A 25,834-nucleotide genomic window follows, 5' to 3' on the forward strand; every position below is an offset into this window, starting at 1 on the left:
CAGCACCCCCTGCAACCCTGCTCAGGATAAACAAGTATAGATAATGGATGGTTGGAGTACCGGCATTGTGACTATTGTATGTAATGGACATTTTTCGATTGTTTTACTTTTACAGTGCCATAATGCCATATTTTCATTGTCATGGCTTTAAACTGGCTTTATAATGAAGAAATAACTTTGAACTACAAAAACATTAATAACAAGATGGAATGAAATATTATAGCATAACGTAATGAAGTGTAATATTGAACCTATGATCTTTGTATTTATATTACATTCCTTGATGATAATACACAGAAAGCCCATATTTAAAATATGGGCTTTCTGTGTACTAGAACTGTGATTGAATGGTCTGGGGGACATATGAAAATGAATCTTCCCATTTGTGATTTCCATGTTTCAGAATGATTCATATTTCTATAGCAGCTTTCAAGCCTTCAAGTCCTTTTTCGTTGTTCTAAACAACACAAATTCACCCAAATAGTGGGATTTATTTATTCAATTGCGCTCTTTTCCAGACATATTATTTTGGAGCTCAAAGGTCAGAGCAACTTTTACCCATTAAACACTCGTGGGACCTCAAGAGGGTTTTTAGCAATTTTCCATCAGGACCAAATCAGCAGGATTTCCATGGAAGCGTCGGGCAGCACTGATCAGCTCAGAACCACAAGAGCACCGCTCCTATGACAACCGTGGGCTAATAAGCAAAATAACAATCAACCCAGAGAATATAAGAGGCCATTTGCTCTCTCTGGGCTTATCCTCTGCTCCCAGGGGGGCAGTTAAAATTCCAGTAGGCTGAAAAACCCTCAAGTCTCGGCTGTGCTCTTGAACCTTGTTCTTAAGGGGGCGAAGTCCTCAGTGCAAATTTCAAGGGAGCTGTTGAATCCGGTGGAGTAATTGGATGAGTGTGTATTAATGATCAACTCTGAATAGATTACAAAGACTGAACATGCAAAGGAATTTACTCCCTCTCTCTCTCTCTCTCTCTCTCTTACACACACACACACTCACACACTCACACACACACACACACACACACACTGTCTCTGCCTGTCTGTTGTCTCTCTCTTATTTATCTTTCATATCTGAATAGTTCTCTTTATCTCTCTTGTTGCTATGAAGGGAAGGGAAATAAACACTCATTGGTTTTCCAGCTTCAATACACATCCAACTCTCCCAATCATAGCTGTTTCCACAAAGGTATGCCTTTATATATGAAAACAAAATTCACACCAGGTGAGTGTTACCTCTGGCCAATCAGTGACATTATTGGACTACGGACTCTCAGGCAGAAGATAAAGCCAGTGGTACTACTGACCTTGAGGTCTAGATTTGAGTATCCCTGCCCTAATGGATGCAACTACACTGGGTTGTCAATCACTGACTACCCGGAACAAATCAAAGGGCTCGACTGTGCATAGCAAAACTCAATGACTGGTTCAAATCATTATAGCTTATCCAAGCTCATCCCATTTCTGGCCTCATGAAAGCTCATTGTGCTATCACTTCTTGCAGTCATGTGGTCACACAATACAAATGGCCTTTGAAACTGAAAATCAGAAATATACTGGAAATCAGTATTTTAACAGTGCTGAGAACTGGTGCTAGCTAGAAGGCAGGCTTGTGGGCGCACCCAATAAATAAGTAGGCCACGTTTTCTAGCATGTATATTTTTTTTTGACAATTTCAAGTGAACTGGAAAAGTATGTCATCTTTGTTGCACAACCGGCTTCAGTGACGTCAATGTCAAGGCTGTTGGTACTGACAGGATTAGATGAGTTTAGGCTGTCTAGACAGGAAAGGACAACAGGAACAGTAATATTCGGGTTGCAGTATGGACTTGAGTGGAGTTCATGAAAGGAGAGGAGAAGTAAGGAGAGAAAACAAAGGAAGGTCAGAGCAAAAGTACAAAAATATGAAACATTTACCATAGTCATGCAATAACGTAAGTACTGTAAGTGTGTGAGGTCAGATAGAAAGGAAATGTGTGTAATAATAATAATAATAATAATAATAATAATAATAATAATAATAATAACTACTTTCGCATTTCAGAGATTTCACATGACCTCATAATAAGCGTGAGGATGCAGACACAATGGGGCACATGAATTCTGACACTTCTGCGAGACGTCTTGAGTTGATAAAACGGTTCACTAAAATCATGCTGTATCCATTTGAGTTCTGCCTGCACCCGATTGTCATAACAACAGGAGAAAATGACAGTCTCTACTTTTCTCTTTTATTTCTCTATTTTTGTATGCGCTCAAATCCAGAGGTTGACAATTTATTATGGGTTCATTTTTCAAAATCCACACAATTCAAGTAAAGATATAAAGAATTTGCCTTTTAATGTGGTCTAAAACAACTTTATACAGTATGCAGCTATAGCTGTAATGCATCCTCTGTACAATACAGTTTGCATCTTTCTCACGGTGCGCAGGAACTGCCGCCATGGGCTATGCATGGCAAATTGTGGTCACTCACGGACGACCTTTGAGGGATGTTTTGTGGGACGCATGCACAGGTGGTGCTTCTTTTAGTAGGACGCATGCGCAGGTGGTGCCAGCTAAAATGTGTCTGCGGAAGTGAGTTGCGCTGTGGGTCTGGACGATTCCGTGCTTGTTATGTAGATAGTTTCCCTTCCCATGAAGAGTTACAAAAATATTCTAAAGATTAGTGGCAAGAGATGCCTTTTGTTTCATTTTTTGTCACCGTTTACTAAACAGTCGGTTCAACGTGCTCTTCGTTCGAGAATTCATGCATCACATTTGAAACCCTTTCTTCACTGCTCTATCCCAATAAAGTTGTGAGTTCTAAAGTAACACTGACCGTCACTGCTCAAACAAGCCTTTCGTGTCCTTTGTGGGAAGAGGCCACACTTTCTTTAGAGGGGGGGGGGGGCTGACATGACATTTTCGAGTCTAGATGAGAACCTCACACAGACAAAGCCATTGTAATTGGCCCCTCTGACAGGCAAGCTGGTTTCTGTGAAACGTAATTAAAACAGCAGGAAACACGCATCAGATTTAGGACACATCTTGAGATTTTCCATTCGCATAACAATAACACAGCGGGAGAGTTCACCTACGCAGCCTCCTTACTGCTACCGACTCATTCTCAGACAGCTTCCCTCTCTCTGTATAACACAAGTTTATATGAGGTGGTCCTGTGACATAACCCATAATCCATCACTTTTAACTGTCTGAAGACCAATTAACCACTTTAAATATTTTTGGAAGTATTTTGGAACTTGGGATTTTAGAAAAGCATGGCTTGGAGTGGAATTGTGCACATATATCTCCACAGCACATGTTAACAGTAACTACTATCCGCAGGGGTTAAATAATGTCATGTTTTCCTTTATTTACTTTAGACATATTTTCATTTAGCACTGAGAATTAAACTGCTGGGGAACTTGAAGATGTTATTATGGGGAGGTCAGCGTGAAGCCCAGCCCTGAGGCTTTATCAAAGAGCAAGCAGGTGTTGGGCAGGGTAGTCTCTGACACCACACCCACCCCATTGAGCCACTCCAAACCGCCAAGCTCCCATGACTCATCCGATCCCTCCGCAGGACCCGCGAAAGCCCGGCTACCTCCGGCGAGTGAATGAGTCCCTGTACCCGTGCGGATTCAAAAAAACTGAAAGGGAAAACTCAACTGATTATGATACACAATTCTTGGCAAAGCACACTGATTGGCTGGCCACTAGATCTACATAGAAAGATCACTTATTGGCTGGCGACTAGATCTGCATATTAGCATCATTGATTAGCTGGCCACTAAATCTAAATAGAAAGATCACAGATTGCCTGCCCACTAGATCTGTAGATAAAGATCACTGATTGGCTGGCCACTAGCTCTACATAGTAAGATCACTGATTGGCTTGCCACTAGATCTGCATTGATTAGCAGGCCACTAGATCTACATAGAAAGATCACTGGTTGGCTGCCCACTAGATCTTGTAACGACCTGGTCTAGGGTCAGACTGAATGAGTGAAGAATTGGTAAGGGAAACGTACTGCAAACCGACCAGTAACTCTGGTCCCTAACTAACTATCTAACCGAAAACTGGCTTGTCTTCGAAGGGTACTGGGCACGGGGCGGCTTTGAACACTGAACTTCGGACAGTTAGCCGATAGTCTGAAACCAGCGTACCCGCCACGGAGTGTTAAGTCTGCACCCAGTGTAGCTTCAAAAACAATAAAGGAAAAATAACAAAGCAAAGTAACAAACTTGTGTCCCGATGGACGGGTTTGTAGTTCAGCTGGGAACACAATAACTAACTGGAGCACTATACGGCGAGCAGAGGGCAAAACGAAAATCAAGGTAGAGACCGAGGGAATGGTCAAACACAAAATCCTGTCAACAAACAAAACAGAGGGGCTCGGTGAGAATCGGAATAGAATACGAGAGCGAATGGTCAGAAACACAAAATCATGGGCGAAACAAATTAGAAAGGCTAAGGCAAGAATCAGAGTCGAAGGAACAAGTCAGTGGTCATACGCAAGATCTAATCAGCAAACAAACCAGAAGGGCTAGACGGCAATTGGAATCAAATAAAAATAGGGTCAAACGTGAAGCCAAAAAAGCAATCACTATACACAACACACCAAGCATGAGTTTGAGCTAGTCTCAACAGGGAGGTGGCAAACGGCAACTTTTTCAAGCTAAGTAACCGGAAATGAAAACGACCAATCTGATGACATCACTAGATCTACATAGAAAAATCATTGACTGGCAGGCCGCTCAATGGATTGTGAAAGATCACAATATTCTTGGTTCATTGCCAGTCACGTTCTTCATATAGAAATGCTGCAAAAATATACGGTAAGGTCGATATCAAAGGAGAAAGCAATTTGTGTACCTGACAGATGAACTGAGGACCCGGAGGGGGTGTCGCACCCCAATTCCCCGTCGCGGAGGGAGGAGCTCCCCCACTCGCGATTCGAGGCCAACCCGCCGACCGCCGCCCTCCAGGCTGCTGAAGCCAATCCGCTTCACCAGAGGAGCCCGTGAGCGTACGGGGCTGTTCATCCTCAGCCGAAGGACACCCACCGCCATCGGGCTGACCTTTACGCCGGGGACCGCGACGTCCGCCTGCCGATTGGTCAGTCGAGGGGTCGAGCGTATTAAAAAAACCTCTGTGAAGTGGCTGCTGTGGCAAAAAAGAAAAAAAAAACCCTGTTAAAAATGATGCTATTGACTCAGTGACCTTGTGCTTCAAAGGGGCTAAATGAGTACGTTCGGACTCCATCAAAAAGTTTTAAGTTCCCGCACGTTACCCCGCCGCCCCTGGATGACCCGAGCCGGATTTTTCTTGGGGGGCAGTCGCCATCTTTAAAGTACAGCTGGAGTTCAGTACTTCCAGGACTCACTTTCTTCCACTCGGGGAGTTAACTCTGCAGTAGAGCTCTCCCACAGTTTAATCTCCACAGTCTGAGGTCAATAAACACATTCAGGTCAGACTTCACTTATTCTCTGCAAGTGGCGGTTACAGTGGCAAGAGTGAAAACATCTTTTCAGTCTGGCTAAAATATACATTATACTGGACGATTACATTTCCGAGAAGGAGGTAAATTGCTGCGAAAGCACAGTTAGCTGGTTCTATAAATACTGACATTTATGCACCAAAAGCATTTAATTTGTGTTCTGCTCTGACAATGTTTTTTCTATTTTTTCCACCACAAGCACTGGAATAAATCATGTCAACTCGAATCTTTAATGGTTACCTCCCGTAAAATTTGTTTTTCCCCCTTTTGAGCGGAGTTAATTGGTCGTGTTCGCACAATGAAAAGGGGGAAGACCCTTAATTTATCATTTAACACTGAAATGTATCATATTTTACAGCCTTGGTGGGTGTGTGTGTTTGCTTCCAATGTATCTAAAATGCCCATGACTATGACAAATGCATTGTGAAACCCATTTACACACTGCAGTCATCAAAATCAGAGTAAATTATATACATCTTCTTATTAAGTTATGAAAAGAACAATTGATTGTAAAGTAGGCATCTAAATCTCATAAGGGCATGTTATTTCCCCAAACACTCTACAGTACCTGTGACAATGAGACTATGACAAGCTGCTCTCTTTTTTCCACATTAAAGATACTGTATATGGTAATTTAATGAGAACAAAAAAGTATTATTATTATTATTATTATTATTATTATTACATATAATTAACACTCAAAAGGTGTTTATAATTTAGGTGTTTTGGTATAACCTTGTGATAAAGGTCATAAACAGTTTTTGTTTTTCCTGTTATTTTCAGCATCGGGTAGAGAAAGATTCAGTTAATAAATGCTCGTTTATTGAATAACAAACCAAAGTACAAACATTTCTTTTCAATTTCTACCGACAATAACAGCAAAATACGATTTTTACTTAAAATAATCTTAGACATGACTTGAAATATCCTCCTTTGGCTTTAATTACAATTAAATTAATTATTGGAAGTCTATCCAATCATTTTTCAAAGGGGGAGTTGAGGGGGGAGAGGGAGGTGGAGGGGTAATGAAATTAATGAAATTACCTTGAGGTTTTTTTACATTACCTTTAGCCTGTAGTGCAAGTAAAACAGGCACTTGCACTACAGATCAGACCTGAATTACAGTCGTTCACTGCTCTCTAGTGACCCCTGCAGGTGGACTGGGCACCTGACCCCTTCAACAGCTGCACATGAAGTGTCTTCCTGTGACTCTTGTGTGAAGCTGGTGACATTTATTTATTTATTTATTTATTTATTTAGAATAATAATCAACATTCCACCATATCTATACTAATGCACACTCAGTAGGAAGGACTGTTCAACAACACATGTAAAAACTACATTTTTGAACTTTTTTTGATATTTTTCTGATATTTGCAAACAAACATTATCATAAAGATGAAATGTAAAAATATGAATATGCCTTCCTCAGAAGAATGAATTAAGCAAAAAAGGAAATTTTTTGTGTGCAATCAGAGTGCTTGTAAACCTTTCTCAACAAGAGAAGCTGCCATGGTCTTGCATCATCTGTTGTTTGCTCAAATGTATTTTACTTCTGAATAAAGAGGAATCATCTCATCCAGAATGAAGAGGAAAACATCCCCACGGCTGATAAATTCAATTTCTGCAATACGGCAGGGTGAATGGGCCTTTATGGGTAATATATGATGCATTAACTGGCTTTAGCCTACAGTGCAGTTTAACAGCAAGACAATAAAACAACAGTTTGCTGATCGTATCCAGCTCATCTTTGGACCCCTTGAAGCTCATCAAGTCCTGACTGAAAACAGCATGTTTAGAACAAGAAGAAAAATAACGTCAGGGCTGTGTTAGCCGTCCGCATGCTCATTCAGGCTTCACGTCCGTTCATTCACAGCCATACCTCATTGCATGGAAGCGGGCAGCCGCTGATTCGAAAACAAAACTCTCACAAGCCGAGGTGTGTTGAGATTAGCATTAGCCATATTAGCCTCCTCCAGCACGCAGCTTCTCAGTGCTGTGGAGACACAAGAAGTGAAATTTTGTGAGTCATTACATACTCTGGGGGAGGGCACAGTGGTGCAGTGGGCAGTGAATGGTGTGTGTGTGTGCCCAGCGATAGATTGGCGGTCTGTCCAGGGCGTATTCCTGTCTCTCACCCAATGCACGCTGAGGCTCCAGCACCCCCCATAACCCTGCCTCAGGATAAGCGGGTATAGATAATGGTTGGATGGATGGATTACATACTTTGTAGGCTCTGTCCTTAAAAAGATTTATTTTTGCATTTTTTGGCTGGCCAGAATGAAAGATTTCCAGATTTTGATTTGCAAACTCTGAGATTCATGTACATAATATACTGTATATGCACATGCTCTGATGAATTTGTATTAGACACTTAGGCTTTGCTTTGGTCAGCACTGAACAGAACACCTGAATGCCACATGAAGCTCCTTCAGAGGAAACCGTTTCAAACGAATCCCAGCGATTCGCTTCCCGCAGTTCCGTACGAACCCGGGACGGCGAGCGCACAAGCTCTCCGAAGCAGAAGGAAAACCGACGTGCCGGGAGAAACCGCCAAAAGGCCGAGCGGTTCGCTCCAAACGGCACCGGAAGCGCTCCGTGCGTCGGCTTCAGAAACTTTCAGCCGCAAATCGGGGAACCGAAGGGGAGGGGTCAAGCAACAGTCCATTGGGTAGTTGAGGGAAAAAGAGGTGTCAACAGCTTCCGCCAGGAGTCACCTGAGATGTGTTTCCACGGGGATGCAGGGAGCAGGTAGAGGCTCTCAGGTGAGTCATTCTGCAGCTCAGCTCTCTCTCTCTCTCTTTGGAAAGGCCGTGAGCAGGTGGAGTGGGGGGCAGGAGAGAGAGAGCAGCTAAAAGCTTTCACACATTCCCAGCCCACCCTGCAAGAGGGGGAGGGGAGGAGGGAGAGAGGTGGGGGGGGGGAAAAAAAACAAGTTGTGATTTTAAGATCGTTTCAAAGTTCAAGGGCAAACGTCTGTCACACTCTCTGGATATTGACTGCATGTCTGAATACTGAATGTTGACGGGACACACCCACTGAATATCCTCAAATGTAAAAACACACCCTCCCGGTGGCCAATGAAATACTTTGGCTCTTTCAGCCATACGCTCTGGTTAATCTGTGTGGGGGAGGGAGGGGGTGTAAAAAAAGCAGGTGGTGATTTTAAGATTGCATCAAAGTTCAAGGACGCACTGCGCCTTCTCCCGACAGCAAAGAAATGCTCCTGTCACCGTGGCGACGAGGCCATAAAAACAGAGGGACCGGCGAGCCTCGCCTTCGCCGTGGCCGCGAGCGAGCGGACGATGTAAATAATATAAAAGTACAGGCGTCGTCTGACGTGTGGTGCGGCGTTGAATCTATCCATGAGCTCCGTTCCTCTCTCTGAACGAAGAGTAACCCGCGTTCCCCGTAATGGCCTGTCACGCAAACCCATCACCGTGGACACCGGTGCTTACCCTTATCTCCGGCGGCCTTGAGGGGCCTCCGTCTCGATGAAAGAAATCAGACAAAGTCATCGCGCCCCATTACAATCATGTCTGTCCATCACCTTCCTGCCGAGCCCCATGAGCATCCCCTCTGGACTGGTTTACTTCCAATTATGCTAATACGGATAATTTATTTAAGCGTGGGCATTTATATAATGTGGCATCCAGAGGACTGACAATTGCATAATGATGAAATCCTTGAGTTAAGATGACAGCAACATATTTCAGCTTTTCAATGACATAAACGTGATACATTAATAGAAAAAAAAAATACATGTTTAAATAAAAGACAACTATAAAGCAGATCGAAACACAGGCACTCAGTGGATAGTGAGCAGTAAACTATGAAAATTGATTTAATAAAACCTTCAAATAAAAACTTCCCGTGCTACACACAAGTCACCTGCTATGACCAATCCGGCTGCTAATTTGCTAGGGACTTTTAATGGTTGACAAGTCTCTGTGGTAAATATTGTCTTCAACAATAACATCATAACACTTTTCAATTTCTGCTCTTTCTGCTAACTTTGCTCGCGTTTGAATATGATTAAAGTGCAAGACGCCTGTGAGAATGATGGCTAATTGTGTAAACGAGAAACATGCAGATGTTTTCATGTGGGTGGCAAAGATACTCCAGACTGAGAAATGAACCAGGATGCTCAGTCACACTTGACTTGAGGGCACCAGCCATCTGACATAGAAACTAATAACCAATCAACTCAAAACACTCGCAATAACAGAAATGGATAAAACTATGGGGCAACTGCAGCTCTCACAACAAGCAAGGTAATCGCAGCCATTTTAAAAATTTGACATTCAGACAGTGTTAAGATGGGGAGGCGTGTAAATTCTGTCATTCAATTTATGATCAGCAGCTTTTCAAACATGTGTTTTATTTCTTCAAAATTCTAAAAATTAAAAATAAAATTAAAAAAAAAAATTGCGATGGCAGGTATGCCATGCAGCCAAGTTACGCCTTGGCGAGGCGGCATGCCCCATACCTATACAGCACCGAGAGTTTGGCACTTTTCAGGGCTTCCTACAGAAAATAACCACAATGACCACAGACTCTCAGCCCTTAAAAACATTCATTTCTGTGCCTTCTGACCCCATTTAAACAGAGAGAATTCACAAACAACTTCACACGTCTGCACAATAAAGCCCCAAACTTAAGGGACTCAAAGTTAGACCTGCCAATGTGTTCAGATGGTAAGATGAAAAAACACAAGGCCAAGTTACTTGAAATAATTTAGGAAACATTGGGTAGCAGCATTACGTTAAACTACAGCATGTTTCATTTGTGATAGCAAAGACAGCAAATATTGTTTCTTGTAACTTGCTGTAATTTTTATATAAGTACATTTAATGGCAGGCCAAGATTTTGCAAGTCTTAATGATTATAGTACTTTTTATGTGTGAGTAACTTGGCATTTTTTACGTCGAAAATATGTTTTTGTTCAGATTAAAATTTGCATCACATAAAAGTCAGATTTATATGGCACCCTACTCAGTATAAATAGGACCTTGTATACACAGGTTTTATATTGTATATGCACACACCTATTAGCAAAATCTTCTTGCAGTTCAGTAGCTCTGCTTTTGTGTGCATTAAACATTTGAACTGTAATAAGATGAAAATAAAAGCTTTTGAGTTCAAAAGAAAATGTATGTTTTTGAAGTACAGCCAAATGTCTTTGTTATAATTTAAGTAAAATCTGCACTAAGATTGTGCTCCCACACAATTATGTAACACAGAAAAATGTAATGGGTGAGAATTAATATCTCTCAAATTTTTCTAAATTGTGGATAGTCTATCTTTACAAATGCCATTAAATAAATAAATAAGATAAAAGTGTTTCCTACCACACTTATTTGCAGTTCCACAGCTCCTGCCGTATCTCAGCAACAGGTGGCTCTGTGGGGTCAGAGGTGAGATTTATTTCTCTCCCTCATTGATGGGTGCTTTCACTCATGTGCACTTAAAACACAGGTAGAGAAATACTCAGACAATAACACTGATCAGTAATGGGTTCAGTTATTTGGCCTGCTCCTTTAAATGGTGTTTTAAAGATAAACTGCCAGACCTCTTTGCTTTTGTGCACGCCCAGATGATTTCAGCTGTGTTTCAGAACTGTGGGTGTAGGTTCTCAGGAAGCTGGCCTTACCGGCTTCAGGCCTTGGTGTTCTCTCTATAATTTTCACAACAAAAGCAGTATGCATACTGGAATTAAAACACTACATGGTTCGTTAACAATTCACTTTATTATTCTTTTATATTATGTTCCCCCTATCACTTCTTCCGTTTCCAAATAAAAAATTAAACATAAAAAAATAAAGTTGTGCAGGCGTAGCACATTTTATGCACCCGATTCAACATCATATCCTGATTCAAAAGTCTGCCACACACTCTGGATATTGACTGCATATCTGAATATTGAATATTTATGGGACATGTCATCTGAATAAAACATACTATCCTGGTGGCCTATAAAATACTTTGGCCCGGTCAGTCATGGTTAAGACACTCTGGTTAAGCTGTGCTTTGTCGTATATTACGGTCCATGTGATTGTTTTATTCTCTCCATAGGAACGTATTAAGACCTGGTCTCGGTCAGACCGTAACTGGATGAATGATGAGGGAAATGAGTGTGAATGGATTAGGGAAACGTACCACAAACCGACCGGTAACTCCAGTCCCGATCTGCCTACTATCCAAACCTAACTGAAAACTGGCTGGACTTCTGGGCACGGGGCAGCTTTGAACACTGAGCTTAGGACAGTTAGTTAGTCGGTAGTCTGAAACCAAAGGACTGAATAGCATACCACCAGTGGAGTGTTAAATCTCCACCCGGAGTACCTTCATGTATAATAAAGGAAAAATAACAAAGTAAAATAACAAACTTGTGTCCCGATGGAAGGATTTGTAGTCCAGCTGGGAACACACTAACTAACCGGAGCACTGTACGGCGAGCAGAGGGCAAAACGAGAGTCGAGGTCGAGAACAAGCGAATGGTCAAACACAAAATCGAATCAGCAAACAAAGCAGAGGGGCTAGGCGAGAATCGGAATCGAATACGACAGCAAATGGTCAGACACACAAAATCACGGTGCAAACAAACCAGAAGGGCTCGACGGGAATCAGAATCAAACAAAACGCAAAGTCAAATAAAGCAATCACTAAAAAATATTCCAGACAATCACTAAAAAATAGACACATAGCAATGAAATCGGGATTGCATTAGGATGGAACTGGGATGGATTCTGTAGCGTTAACGCTAATGATCTGTGACAGGGTTTAAGTGAAGGCTTTCTCTGAAACAATATTCATGCTGCATTCAACATTTCAATATTAGTGAAACTGTCATATTGTCAATATCGATATGAGCTCCATATTGAGAAATATCAATATGAAAATATTTCATCAAAGGCAGACCTTCTGAAAGGAAATATTAGACACTACCAGAATCCGTTTCTTCCAGTTCCATGATGCGTATGGCAGTGCAGACATGATCTGGCTGACTGAACTTTGGTTATATAGGGTTTTCCCTGCATTGTTGCAGTTTATCACTGACTGTGAGCGTGTGTATGTGTGCACGTGTTTGCTTATTGCTATTCTCTCTGAATTAGAGCACCACCATATGCCTAAAATGTAAACGAGTGTGTAAAATGTAAACTAGATCATATTCATGCTTAAATAACCTCTACGTGGCAATGTCACATGCTGCCCCCCCCCCCCCCCCCCCCCACCCCAGCAGTCCTGGTCAATTTTATCCTAAACATTCCTCCGGAAACAAAAAATGACTTCTAACTGAGAGTCTGTAATATGTCACTGAGTGGTCAACATAGGTTAGAACCATGCATGACAAAGGGCTTTGTCGTGTATGGATTCTTCGCAATAAGAACTGCCAATACAAACTGAAAGGTGCATCAATTCAAAATTTCTCAACTTATTGATTATGTGTGCATGTGTGAATAGCTGCAGGTTACATGGGTGGTTACATATTTCCGTTGGAAGCCACTTTTTAGTTCTCATGCATGTATATGTAGAAATCGCTTAACCTCATGACTTCAGTACTATTGACTGGTGTGCACACACATTGATTGTGCATTGTTTGCCTTGTGATTGGTGCAGTGTTGTTTTATGTGGTAAAGATTTTACAGGGGAAATGACCGTGTAGATAAAACCTGAAGCTCCTAGAGGACATAATTATTCAACACCAAGCCAATATGTTGTTTATGTGTAGTATCATTTAATTTGGTATTTAAATCGTGTGTATTCTGTGGCTTGTAACATGCCTGCACGTAAGAGGTCACAATGAAGCATGTTCTCACGACAACGGACTTCCTCTCCACCCTAAACCCATTTCTATCGCAACAGAATCAGGGCCAGATTAGACTCAAAGTCCATTTTGAGCATCAATTTCATGCCAAGCATCCAAAACAGAATGAAAAGGGGTCAGAAAAGGCCAAAATAATGGTCAGTAATAAAGGTGTGATTCAGAGCTTTGAATCGCCAGGGGCGATAAGGTGAATCAGTAACAGCACACTCCACTTCAAGGGCCTTAAGAGATGCTTGTTTTCTAGACGACGGGGCAGTCGAGGTTAACCTGGACGAAAGAACTCCGAAACCAATTAATTCAAACACCTGGAGAGGGTCGCCATGGGGGACTTCCTGATCAGGGCGGAGGATTAACACACGGGAACTGGAAGATTACAGAACGCTCCCAGCATGCTCAGCGTCTCTCTGGTAACTGAACACCAAGGACACGGACGCACGTCTCCTTACGGGAAGAATATGAAGGACACCACAAAACGTGGCCATTTTCCACCGTGTGAAGCCTTCAAAAGTGAATAGCAGCGCTTTCCAAGGCGAGACCCCTTTGAAAAGTAGGTCTTTAATTCTCCCAGTTAGACAGCTTGAATCTTTGGTATTAATTACACATTATTCAGTATGAATGACATCCTTTTCGTCTCAAGGCCCAAGGTGTACTGACTCATTTATTTGTTTCACGCAACTTTGTTAGTTTTTCTGTATTAGATACAATGGAAGCTGCAGGTTGAAGATAAGAGTATATTTTAAAACTGTGTTTAATTAACTGTTCATGTATTCAAAAGTTTTCAGTTTCAAAATCTACATATACCCTCCAGCAAGGCATTTAACCTCCTGACTTTATTAAACATCCAGAAATGGCTGATGTGTGTGTGTGTGTGTGTGTGTGTGTGTGTGTGTGATTGAGTGTGTGTGTGTGTGTGTATGTGTGTGTGTGTGTCTGTCTGTTGATATGGGTCTCTGCTTGGCAAATTCATAAGACAAACCCAAAGCACATTTCCTCATTATTTAACACCAATTAGTTAGAAAATAGGCCAGGGAAGTAACAGAGACAATGGCAGTTTTGCTGTATTTGTGTCATTTTAATGAGATGCTATTTGGATGGGGGGTTTTTATGAAGATATTTTAGACTGAAATGAATACAATCTACGCTGTTCTAACAAACAGCAGTCAGAATATTAATCCTCATAATGACACAAAGGGTGAAAAATAACCCAGTATTCCACATACATAGTCCTATTAGATCCACTTTGGTTATTAATGCAGTTATGAAACAATTCCCAGCCATTTCAGACACATTTAATTTCCAATGAATACCACTTCTCCCAGATTTACCCCAGACTTGAGGAAGTAAGTGTGGATGTCACTTGGTGTTTGAACACATAGCCGTATCTGGGTAACATGGCGTCAATATAAACCACTCACACATACACACACACACACACGCGCACACACACCATCTAGCCCTAAAGTTTTCCTTGTAAAAACCCACTGTGACCTACCTGAAACGGCTATCTTAGCATTGCATCCTATAGCCATTTTGTGTTTAGCCAGAAGGACACTGGCATTACAAAAGTACCCCCGCACATTTTTCAGTCAAATGCACCTTTTGCCAAATTTTAAGGCGTGACTGGCCAGAGTGGGGTAGTGTGTCCTGTACATTGTTCCAGCTTCTTTTGTGATCTGTTCAAGCTTAAGTATATTAAAAGCACCATACGTGCGTATTGATTATGACTTAAACTTTCCATTTTTCTCCTGCCATGACAATGTAAGCATGATTGGACAGAATTTAGACTAGATACAATTCATACCAAGTCCAGTCAAGTCAGATCTAGACTAAGTATACCCACATTTTCACAGTTTTGCATTATGGACTAAATTATATTGCACCTATCAGCTTAAGTGCCGCAGGGCTTCTTATCTTATATCGGAAGTCTATATTAGGTCATAGGGATTAGCTACTAGGCAAGGACTTAACAGTCTTCCATGACTCTGTTTTACTGCCTGGTGCCAAAAAAAGTTTCCACCTTTACAAATCTGCAGACCTTTCACTATATATAGTGTTTTCAATATGCATGCGAGTGAAAAGAGAAATCTTTATTTTAATACATTTGGGAATATATATTTTATATAAAATATGGGCACCAGTGTTAATTGATGTTGGATAATTAATTTGATCCCTATATTACACACATTTTGGTTTTGCACTGAAAAAAAGTTACTGGAATATTTCGGACCTCGGACAATGTGTCAGTGATAAATTATTTTACTTTCACCCCAGCATCCCCCAAATATTTTGTGTCCTGCAGGCAATGATGTGACATTTTGGTTGTAAAGCACCAAGAAAAGTAATGTATTTCTGGAACATGTATTTAATTAAAAATTGTAGTAATAAGGACTTTCCATTAGAAAATTCAGGCAATGTAATTACAAATAGCTATTGTTCAATTTATAATATCTATTGTATACAGACATCACATCCTTTTATATATACATCACACACACACACACACACACACACACACATACATGTACACTACATGGACAAAAGTATGTGAACACCCGAACATCACACAACCATATGTGCTTGTTGAACTTCTCATTCCAAAACCATGGGCATTAATATGGAGTTGGACCCCCCTTTGCCGCTATAATAACCTTCACTCTTCTGGGAAGGCTTCCCAGTAGATTTTGGGAAATGGCTGCAGGGATTCGATTCCATTCAGCCACAAGAGCATCAGTGAGCTTGGGCACTGATGAAGGCCTGGCTCACAGTCGGTGTTCCTATTCATCCCAAAGGTGTTGGATGGGGTTAAGATGAGGGCTCTGTGCAGACCAGTCAATTTTTCCACACCAAACTCAGCAAACCATTTCTTTATGGACCTTGCTTTGTGCACAGGGGCATCGTCATGCTAAAACAGGAAAAGGGCCTTCCCCAAACCGTTGCCTCAAAACTAGAAGCACACAATTCTCTGGAATGTCATTGTATGCGGTTGCCTTAAGCTTGTCCTTCACTGGAACTAAGGGTTCTAGTCAAAACCATGAAAAACGGTCCCAGACCATTGTTCCTCCTCCAGCAAACTTTACAGTTGGTGCTATGCGTTAGCACAGGTAGCATTCTCCTGGCATGCGCTGAACCTGTCTGTCAGACAGCCAGATAGTGATTCATCACTCCAGAGAATGTGTTTCTACTGCTCCAGAGTCCTGCGTGTTGTGCAGGTGGCATTCATTCCTTTGATTGCCGTGTGGCAGAAATAAGCGTGGCACATCCCCCAGTCTTCGTGTTCTCTCCCTGTCACTAGCAGCTGTTGGTTTTGTTCCAGTATTACTCGCATTATGTATTTTCGTCGTAAATCTTTATTTTGTTGATACACTCTTTGGTTATCTGTGATCCCCGTGTGGTCTCCTCCCTGTGCCATGTGTTCCTAACAGGAGGCTGTCAGCATCGTCAGGATGAAGAGGAGCTCTGGTGAGAGCCAGAGCCACACAGAGGGGACTGCGGGAATGGGTAGAGAGAGAGAGAGAGAGAGAGAGCAGCGAAACACGCAGTGAATGAAAAGCAACTGTGCGATTAAATCATCAGGAAAAGCAAGAGCACGGATAGCAAAAACCATTACTACAGGCGATTCTTCAGATTGAGTTCTGTTAATAGAACGAGGGGGCATGAAGGGAAATTAGCGAAGACGATAGGATGCATTTCTTCAAGCAGAGAGTAGTCACTGTGTGGAATAGCCTGCCAGGTCATGTAGTAGAGGCAAAAACTCTGGGTTTTTCAAGACCAGGTTTGATACGGTGGCATACACTATTTTGTTGTGGGTAAACAGAGCACTTCGGTGGTAGGAAAATGGCAAGCATTGCTGGGCTGAATGGCCTGTTCTCATCATCATGTTATGTTATGTTAGTACATAAGAATGACAAAGAGCCCACACAAAGCTGCCTGCCAAGCAAGAGAGCAAAGACACTAGAGCTTGCAAATGGGTCCAAATGCAGAACACTGCTTTTACAATCACGGTAGTTTGCAAAATGCCCCCTTCAAAACTGCATGCCACAAAACCATAAGGCAAAAGAGGAGGTGGAAGCTTTTATCCAATGATGAGTGGGCTAGAAATAAATGATTGAAGGGTGTCATGGAAATGACGGTAGATATGTACTACTTGAATGCAGAAGCAGATTCTGATGCAATGTGGAAAATGTGAGATTCTTTCTTTGGGAGTATAAGATTATTAGTGACACGGCAAGCTAAATATTTGTTTACTGGGTTTGTGGTGCATGTAACCTGTAGAAGCTATAAATTGCATATTACCTGTGAATGCGTGATAATTTACCCACATTACTGATCAAGAACTTGGGTTGGGAGCTCTGTTTAAATTCTAACTGTAAATGTTTATAGATCCCACAATAGCTCATTAAAGATTAAGCCAGTTAATCTAGAAGTAAAGCCCTGATCTCTACACTATGGTGGACCCACATCAACAACATATGCTTCTAAACATATAAAGCAGGCAAAACGTGTTGAATCTATTTGAATCTGTTAACATAATTATAGTTGGTTAGGAGTGGTTTATTTAGCATAAATTAGAATATATTCAGCATAAATTACTATTTGGAGAAAATTTAGGCATTTGTGTCCCCTTTGGCCCATTGAGCCAGTGGATCATTAATCCTTTGAAAAAGCAACAGAACAACATACAACTTACATTATCCACACATCATTGTGCAGTTACATTGTTGAAATTGACCTCAATGTTCAAACGGCATTATTTGATGCCATTCGCTACAGAGTGATAACTTACAGGTAACTTAAACTTTTTCACAGACAACATTAATTGTGCAGATCATACTTGTCTGTGCCATCTGTAGACTCAGTTGTGACCGCCTTTCTTTATGAGTGTCAGTGGTTTACCACAGATGCTTCTGCCAAAGTTGTTCAGGAAGTCCCCACCATTTCTCAGATGTCCATTCTAAAATGCATGCAATTTAAGATGGTTTAAGATTCGAGTGGAACGGTTTGCACTCAAAAATGCATTCCTCTTATCTTGGATGACATTTTTCCACTGCTCCATTTGGTTTTTGTTTTATTTTCTTCTGACAGAGTATTCCACCATGTCATTTCTTTCAGACTGCAATTGGTGCTTTTTGTCTGTAAGTGTTTTTTTTGTTGGTGCCTGTACGGATTCATTGTAAACTGAGCAAAATAATTTGGTTCCATCTGTGTACCAGGAGGGTACAGTTGCGCCAAGTCACTAAAAGACTTGCTGTCATGTGACAGGCCATTTTTGGTCATGTGACCCAGATAAACTAGTGATCCACGTTAGGACATGTGACTGATTTTTATGAGGGTCTCCTCCAAAAATATCTGCTTTATTCTGCACGCAGAATAAATGTACGCAGCAGTGCGAAGCAGAATTTCCCCCCTAGAAGTCAGAAAAGCAATAAAGATTGCTATAAGTATTCTTTATAGCTATATTTAACTATATCTATGATTACAGTATAAATAAGATTTTGTGACAAATGCATATCTCTAATGTATAAATCTATGGATCTCAAATATATACAAATCTATGGATCAAATACCCCTAAATGAAATGAACCACAAACAATTGTTACAATGCAGTTTACAGCATGAATGGAATTGTAATGTACACTGATCAGCCACAACATTAAAATCACCTGCCTAATATTGTGTAGGTCCCCTTCGTGCCAGCAAACCAACTCTGACCCATCGAGAGTTTTTAAAATAAAGTGGAAATAATTCACCCTCTAACAATATCTTAGCTTCTTATAGCCCTGTAGCAACTAATAATGTAATAACTCCCAATAATGTAATCCATTTCAAATTTTTTATATAATAAAAACCAATAATGTAATAAGTAGTAGTAGTAGTGTACTTTATTGATCCCCGGGGGGAATTTGCACTGTTGCAGCATCAAAGACAACAAAGTAACACAGTCAGATACAAATTTACAGTAGATACAAAATGTCAGATACAAATATATACAGAAATCCAAATATACCAGAGGACACCTTCAGAGATGGAGTCCATGCCTCCATTGGTCAGAGCTGTTTTGGCGGCACGAGGGCGACCTACACAATATTAGGTAGGTGGTTTTTAATGTTGTGGCTGATCGGTGTATGCCGCTTGTGTAACATTTTGATGTCTGCGGGAGATCCGTTTCCTGTTGCCGCTCGGGGAAGAATGAAGGCAATTAGGGAGCAATGATTTCTTATACAGGGTCCCTGGCACGGGAGACTCTGCAGGGCTGTGACGTTGCCCTGGCGTTGACTGGGCGCTCCATGTCACCCGATCGGGGATGCTGATTCACGGGGAAGGGAGGATATGTACGGCCGGACTTGCAGCCGGTGACATTTTCATCAGCGCTGCCATCAGTTAAGCGCGGGGACAGACGCCGAACCCTGCGGGGAGCGGGCCGATCAATCCGGACGGCTGCCGCGATCTCGGGAAGGGGCTGTCAGCACCTTGGAGGGCGGTGTTGGCCTCCTCCCAACCTCGGGTTTCCTCAGGTTAACTTCTGTTCTCGCAGCTCCCCCGCCCTCCCGGAGGACGCCAGGCTCAGCACAGGGCGTGCGGCTGGCTCCTCCCCCTCCGCGTACCGTTACATTGCATTACATTACAGGGATTTAGCAGACGCTCTTATCCAGAGCGACTTATGCAACTTTTACACAGCATTTACATTGCATCCACAGCTGGATATATACTGAAGCAATGCAGGTTAAGTACCTTGGTCAAGGGTACAACAGCAGTGTCCCACCCGGGAATCAAACCTGTGACCTTTTGGTTGCGAGACCAGTTCCTTACCCATTATACTACACTGCCGTGTATCGGCGGACAGCCCCCATGGGTTTTCATGCGCGCCAGCTCCCTTCCCATCAGTCGAGCTTTTTAAGGGCTAGCCTGCATTAGCATAGCCGTCGCGGCTATCAGTCGTGCGGTCGAAGGGCTAGCCCGCGTTAGCGTAGCTGTCGCGGCCGTCAGCCGAGCGTTCGAAGGGCTAGCCCAAGTTAGCGTAGACACCACGGCCGTCAGCCGGATGTTCAAAGGGCTAGCCCGCGTTAGCGTAGCCGAGCGACCGTCAACCGAGCGGTCGGTCAGGCTCTTCTGACAGCGCCTCACCGTCAGTGTTTATTTGGCCTCCGAGCCTCGGCGAGTGATGAAAGCGGAGCGCTGATGTTTGTGTGATTATTTTCTGAGAGAGCGAGCGGGGCTAATGAGGAAAGCACCGCGCGTAATGAGACCGCAAAGGAACCGAGCCGGCCCTGACCTCGGCTTTCACGCTCGCATAATTTGGGAAAGTTTCGCTGCGACGGTGAGCGTTATCTGTAAAGCGAGGAAAAGACCTGGTGCTACAGCCGTGTCCAAAATAAAGGGTTTGACAAAGGGCTTTATACACTGTGTGGGAAGTGAGGATTAAGTGAAATATGTTTCATTTTCTGAATCCAGCGGTTTTAAGAAGTTAAAAACCTCCTTTGACGTCCGGCACTCTGAATACCAAACACAAGTGCATTAACATTTTAAACACCTCACTTACCCAACGTGTAAAATATATTTAGTCGATTTAATCTGTTAATTGTTATCAAAGATATAAATAATGAAATCGCTGAATTTGCTGATACTTACATCTGATCTAAAAACCAGGCTCAATTACGTTACAAAACACATACATGGGCACTTACAATCACGAAAGAAATGAATGAAAGAAAATATCAAACCACTGCTTGTTTCTTCCCAAGATCAAAGTCCAAAAGCCAAAAGACAGTTGAATGCTCCAGAAAGCCAAGGATGAAAATGTAAAAATGCCAGGTGAGCTGTTAGACAAAAGCATCAGATACTGCCCACGCCAAACACCACACAACACCAGGCCCAGATGCAAAGTTCACAATACTCTGAAAGGCAACTGCAGATTTTCTGCCCCAGAATGGCCACCGCAACAGATGCTAAGCACCCAGGAGCTACTTTCTTTCTCCTGACTCTTACTCTTACTCGAACTCCAACCCTAACTGACTAGAAAAAGAAAAGTCTCCTTTCAGCAGTTCTGCGTGGGAGGGGGGCATGGTTGAGAGAGAGGGGGTCAACCTGGCCACGCTGATTTGGTGAGGTGTGAAGTGTGTGGACCACAGACAGGGACTGTGACTAACTGGAAACAAGCAAATTTACATATAAAAGTGGCCTTATATTTTTGGAAGCAGGACTAAGCACTATGATATTTTTATCAAAATATTCTTGATTTTAAGCCCTTTATAAAAAGTTCAAACATGACTATGGTTTGAGGCAATCCAGCTCGGCTATCAAAGAAAGAAGCATGGAAGTTTTTCAACTACTACTGACAAGAGATGGATTTTTGTAGGCAAATAATTATAATTATTCCACCTTCAGGTAAAATATTTTCCATGTAACAAAACCAAATCACACCGCATTGGTTTCCACTTCTAACTGAAATTAACTCTAAAAATGGAGATCTCAACTATCAGAACTCAACAACCACTATCTCTACAGACATTAGGATGTTTACTCAACGATTTCAATACAATTACAAATATCGAATTCAAATGTTTAAGAGAATATGGATCTTAGTGCAGCACATTGCCATGCAGGGTCTCTGACTCCCAGTAGGGGGTCCTGTGTCTCTTCTGGGAGGCGATGAAGTCACTTTCAAAGGAGAGATGGCTCTCCAGGACACCCCAGACTTATGTAGAGATAAGAGCTGTAACATGGCTTAATTGCCACAAGCATGTTCCCTTCCATGTTTACAGAGTGGAGGGTGTGGAGAGGGGGCAGGGAGAAAACAGATACATCTCTATGGTCATACAAATGATATTGTCTGTTTCTCAAATATGATATTCTACAGACTAGATGACAGACAACACATACTGTATCTACACACTGCACTGTGAAGGAGATGCACACATACTGTATCTACACACTGCACTGTGAAGGAGATGCACATATACTGTATCAACACACTGCACTGTGAAGGAGATGCACACATACTGTATCTACACACTGCACTGTGAAGGAGATGCACGTGTATCTACAGACTGAACTGTGAAGGAAATTCACACATATCTACTCACTGCACTGTGAAGGAGATGCACACATACTACACACTGCTACTGTGAAGGAGGTGCACACATACTGTACACATACACTGTGAAGGAGATGCTGTCAACATTCATGGTGAATTAGGTTTCAGTTGTTAATCTGTTTTTTTACCCCCCTTCATTTTTTGATTATTATTTCTTTTTTAATCCAGTGTTAATTACTGAAGCAGCAATGTTTTCTTGTCCCCCCGTAGAGTCTTACCTCAGCAATGTCTAGTAATAGAACAAAAATTGACTTCTTCTGACTTCTTTGCAAATTTGAGTACGCTAATTACCACAGAATTAATCAACACATTTTCTGCAATTCCGAAATTTGCTTGAGTGGCGCATTAATCATGCTTGTTTGAAGACAACATGGAGAACTAGTATTGCCCCATTGCCCTATGGGAAAAATTTCATTCACTTCAACCCATCCCTCTAGAGCACACGTTGAATTGGGACTGACCCATTGCTAAAGAACACATGTTGAATTGGTACTGACCCATCACTAAAGAACACATGTTGAATTGGTACTGACCCATTGCCAAAGAACACATGTTGAATTGGTACTGACCCATCACTAAAGAACACATGTTGAATTGGTACTGACCCATTTCTAAAGAGCACATGTTGAATTGGTACAGACCCATTGCCAAAGAACACATATTGAATTGGTACTGACCCATTGCTAAAGAGCACATGTTGAATTGGTACTGACCCATTTCTAAAGACCACATGTTGAATTGGTACTGACCCATCACTAAAGAACACATGTTGAATTGGTACTGACCCATTTCTAAATAGCACATGTTGAATTGGTACTGACCCATTTCTAAAGAGCACATGTTGAACTGGTACTGACCCATTTCTAAAGAGCACATGTTGAATTGGTACAGACCCATTGCTAAAGAACACATGTTGAATTGGTACTGACCCATTGCTAAAGAACACATGTTGAATTGGTACAGACCCATTGCTAAAGAGCACATGTTTAATTGGTACAGACCCATTGCTAAAGAACACATGTTGAATTGGTACTGACCCATTGCTAAAGAACACATGTTGAATTGGTGCTGACCCATTGCTAAAGAACACATGTTGAATTGGTACTGACCCACTGCTAAAGAACACATGTTGAATTGGTACTGACCCATCACTAAAGAACACATGTTGAATTGGTACTGACCCATTTCTAAAGAGCACATGTTGAATTGGTACTGACCCATTTCTAAAGAGCACATGTTGAACTGGTACTGACCCATTTCTAAAGAGCACATGTTGAATTGGTACAGACCCATTGCTAAAGAACACATGTTGAATTGGTACAGACCCATTGCTAAAGAACACATGTTGAATTGGTACTGACCCATTGCTAAAGAACACATGTTGAATTGGTACAGACCCATTGCTAAAGAGCACATGTTGAATTGGTACAGACCCATTGCTAAAGAACACATGTTGAATTGGTACTGACCCATTGCTAAAGAACACATGTTGAATTGGTGCTGACCCATTGCTAAAGAACACATGTTGAATTGGTACTGACCCACTGCTAAAGAACACATGTTGAATTGGTACTGACCCATTGCTAAAGAGCACATGTTGAATTGGTACTGACCCACTGCTAAAGAGCACATGTTGAATTGGTACTGACCCACTGCTAAACAGCAAACACATGCCTCAGTTTGATTGCATTGCTGTGACAGCCTGCTGTCCTCTGACACCCATGCAGCCAGACCTCAGTCTTTCCCTCTCTGATCCAATAAATAAGAGCATTTACTAGACAGTTGCCATAGGCTGACCAATGAGGTGAAGTGGGTGACCCTAGAGCCAGTCATAAACCACCCCAATCCCCCCCCTACCCCCACCCCCTTTCCAGGCCACTCGGGCACTGGCTCAGTCAGGGTGCAGTAAAATGGGAGCTGAGGCTAGCCATCTGCACAATCCTGCTCAACTGCATTCTGGGAAGCAAAGCACAATGACTGCAGCAGACATAAAGCAGCCTGGAACCTGTTTCCCCTGGGACTTCTGTAAATAAACACAATAACCTGGTCCCCCTGCTTTTATACATTTGGAAAGGGTGAGGGGTGGGGGGGATAAATGCTCCTGCCACCCATCAGCATGCCCCTGCTGGAATAGCGGAATTTCCTAATGAAATGCTCAATATGGGGCATCCCCCCCCCCCCCCCCCCGCAGGCACCCCCAGTAGGGACCTCATCCCCACTGCTTCAGCTGCAGCTGCATAATTTCCCTGCAAATTCAATTAAGCCATCAATTATCAGGCCCAAAAAAACAGATAAGAATAAAACAAATAAATAAATAAAAACAATGAAGGCAGCCTTCAAATTAATTGGTAGTTAGGTCCCTTTGTGCAATTCTCAAAGGGATTCCTCTGTTTGGTTCCTGACCTAAAAAGAAATCACCTGATCTCTAACATATCCAGTTCTCTGGATAAAAAGGTTTGATTACTGTGCAAATAATGTATTTACATGCATAGCGTATATTGCATATTCTTTCTGAAATTAAATTTTGCACTGAATAAATGTATACATATTTATTATTATTATTATTATTTTACTAATAACCTTAAATACCAGCCACAGACTGGTATTCATTACATTTAATACAATACAAATGACACTGAATAATCCTGGGATTTTAAGCAAAAACAGTGCATGCAGTAATGTTGACACACATCACATAAAATCTCTCTGCTTCCCTCTCTGACTGAGAGCAGGTGGTGCCTGTATTCAGTGACAGTGAAACTAGTCAACGTGCGGATCCACTCTCATTTATTTCTTTATATATGTATATATATATATATATATATTTTTTTTTTTTTTACAATATTCATAAGTAATGGATGTCAAAGCAGGCACCCATCCTCCAGAGATAAATATAAAAGGACGTGAGTGTGGAAGTGTTCTTACCACCTGTGGTCTTATTATCAGGCAGCGTATAGTGCTGCCTGAATTCATGAAGTATATATGGTAATGCGGGGAGGTGTGAGTGGGGTAGCGGAACTCACGGGGAAACGCAGCGCATCCTTTCATCACTCATCCGCGCACACCGCAGCTAATACCCGGCCTCCAGCGCTTCCTGTCTCCGAGTGCGTCTCTCTCTGAGTGTGTGTTAGCGAGCGCCGTCAGGAAGAGCGAGCGAGCGGCCGCCCGCTGTATTCGTCCATCTGAATAACGGCCCGGTCGCTTAACGGTTAACGTGGCGGGGGCGGAGGAGACGTAAATCCTCCTCTCGGTAGCCCGCCGACTTTTACGGGAGCGGAGCGGCTTCTCACCGACGCGAGAAGTCTCCGAGGCGTATTTCTCCTTTTACAGTAATGCGCTCCCAGACACACGGCTCAAATTAAAAAGTTTGTGCCTTTACACGTGGCAAAGAGGAATCGCACCTGCTGTTGAAAAGTAT

This window comes from Anguilla anguilla, chromosome 15 (assembly GCF_013347855.1).
Source record: "Anguilla anguilla isolate fAngAng1 chromosome 15, fAngAng1.pri, whole genome shotgun sequence".
Taxonomy (NCBI): Eukaryota; Metazoa; Chordata; class Actinopteri; order Anguilliformes; family Anguillidae; genus Anguilla; species Anguilla anguilla.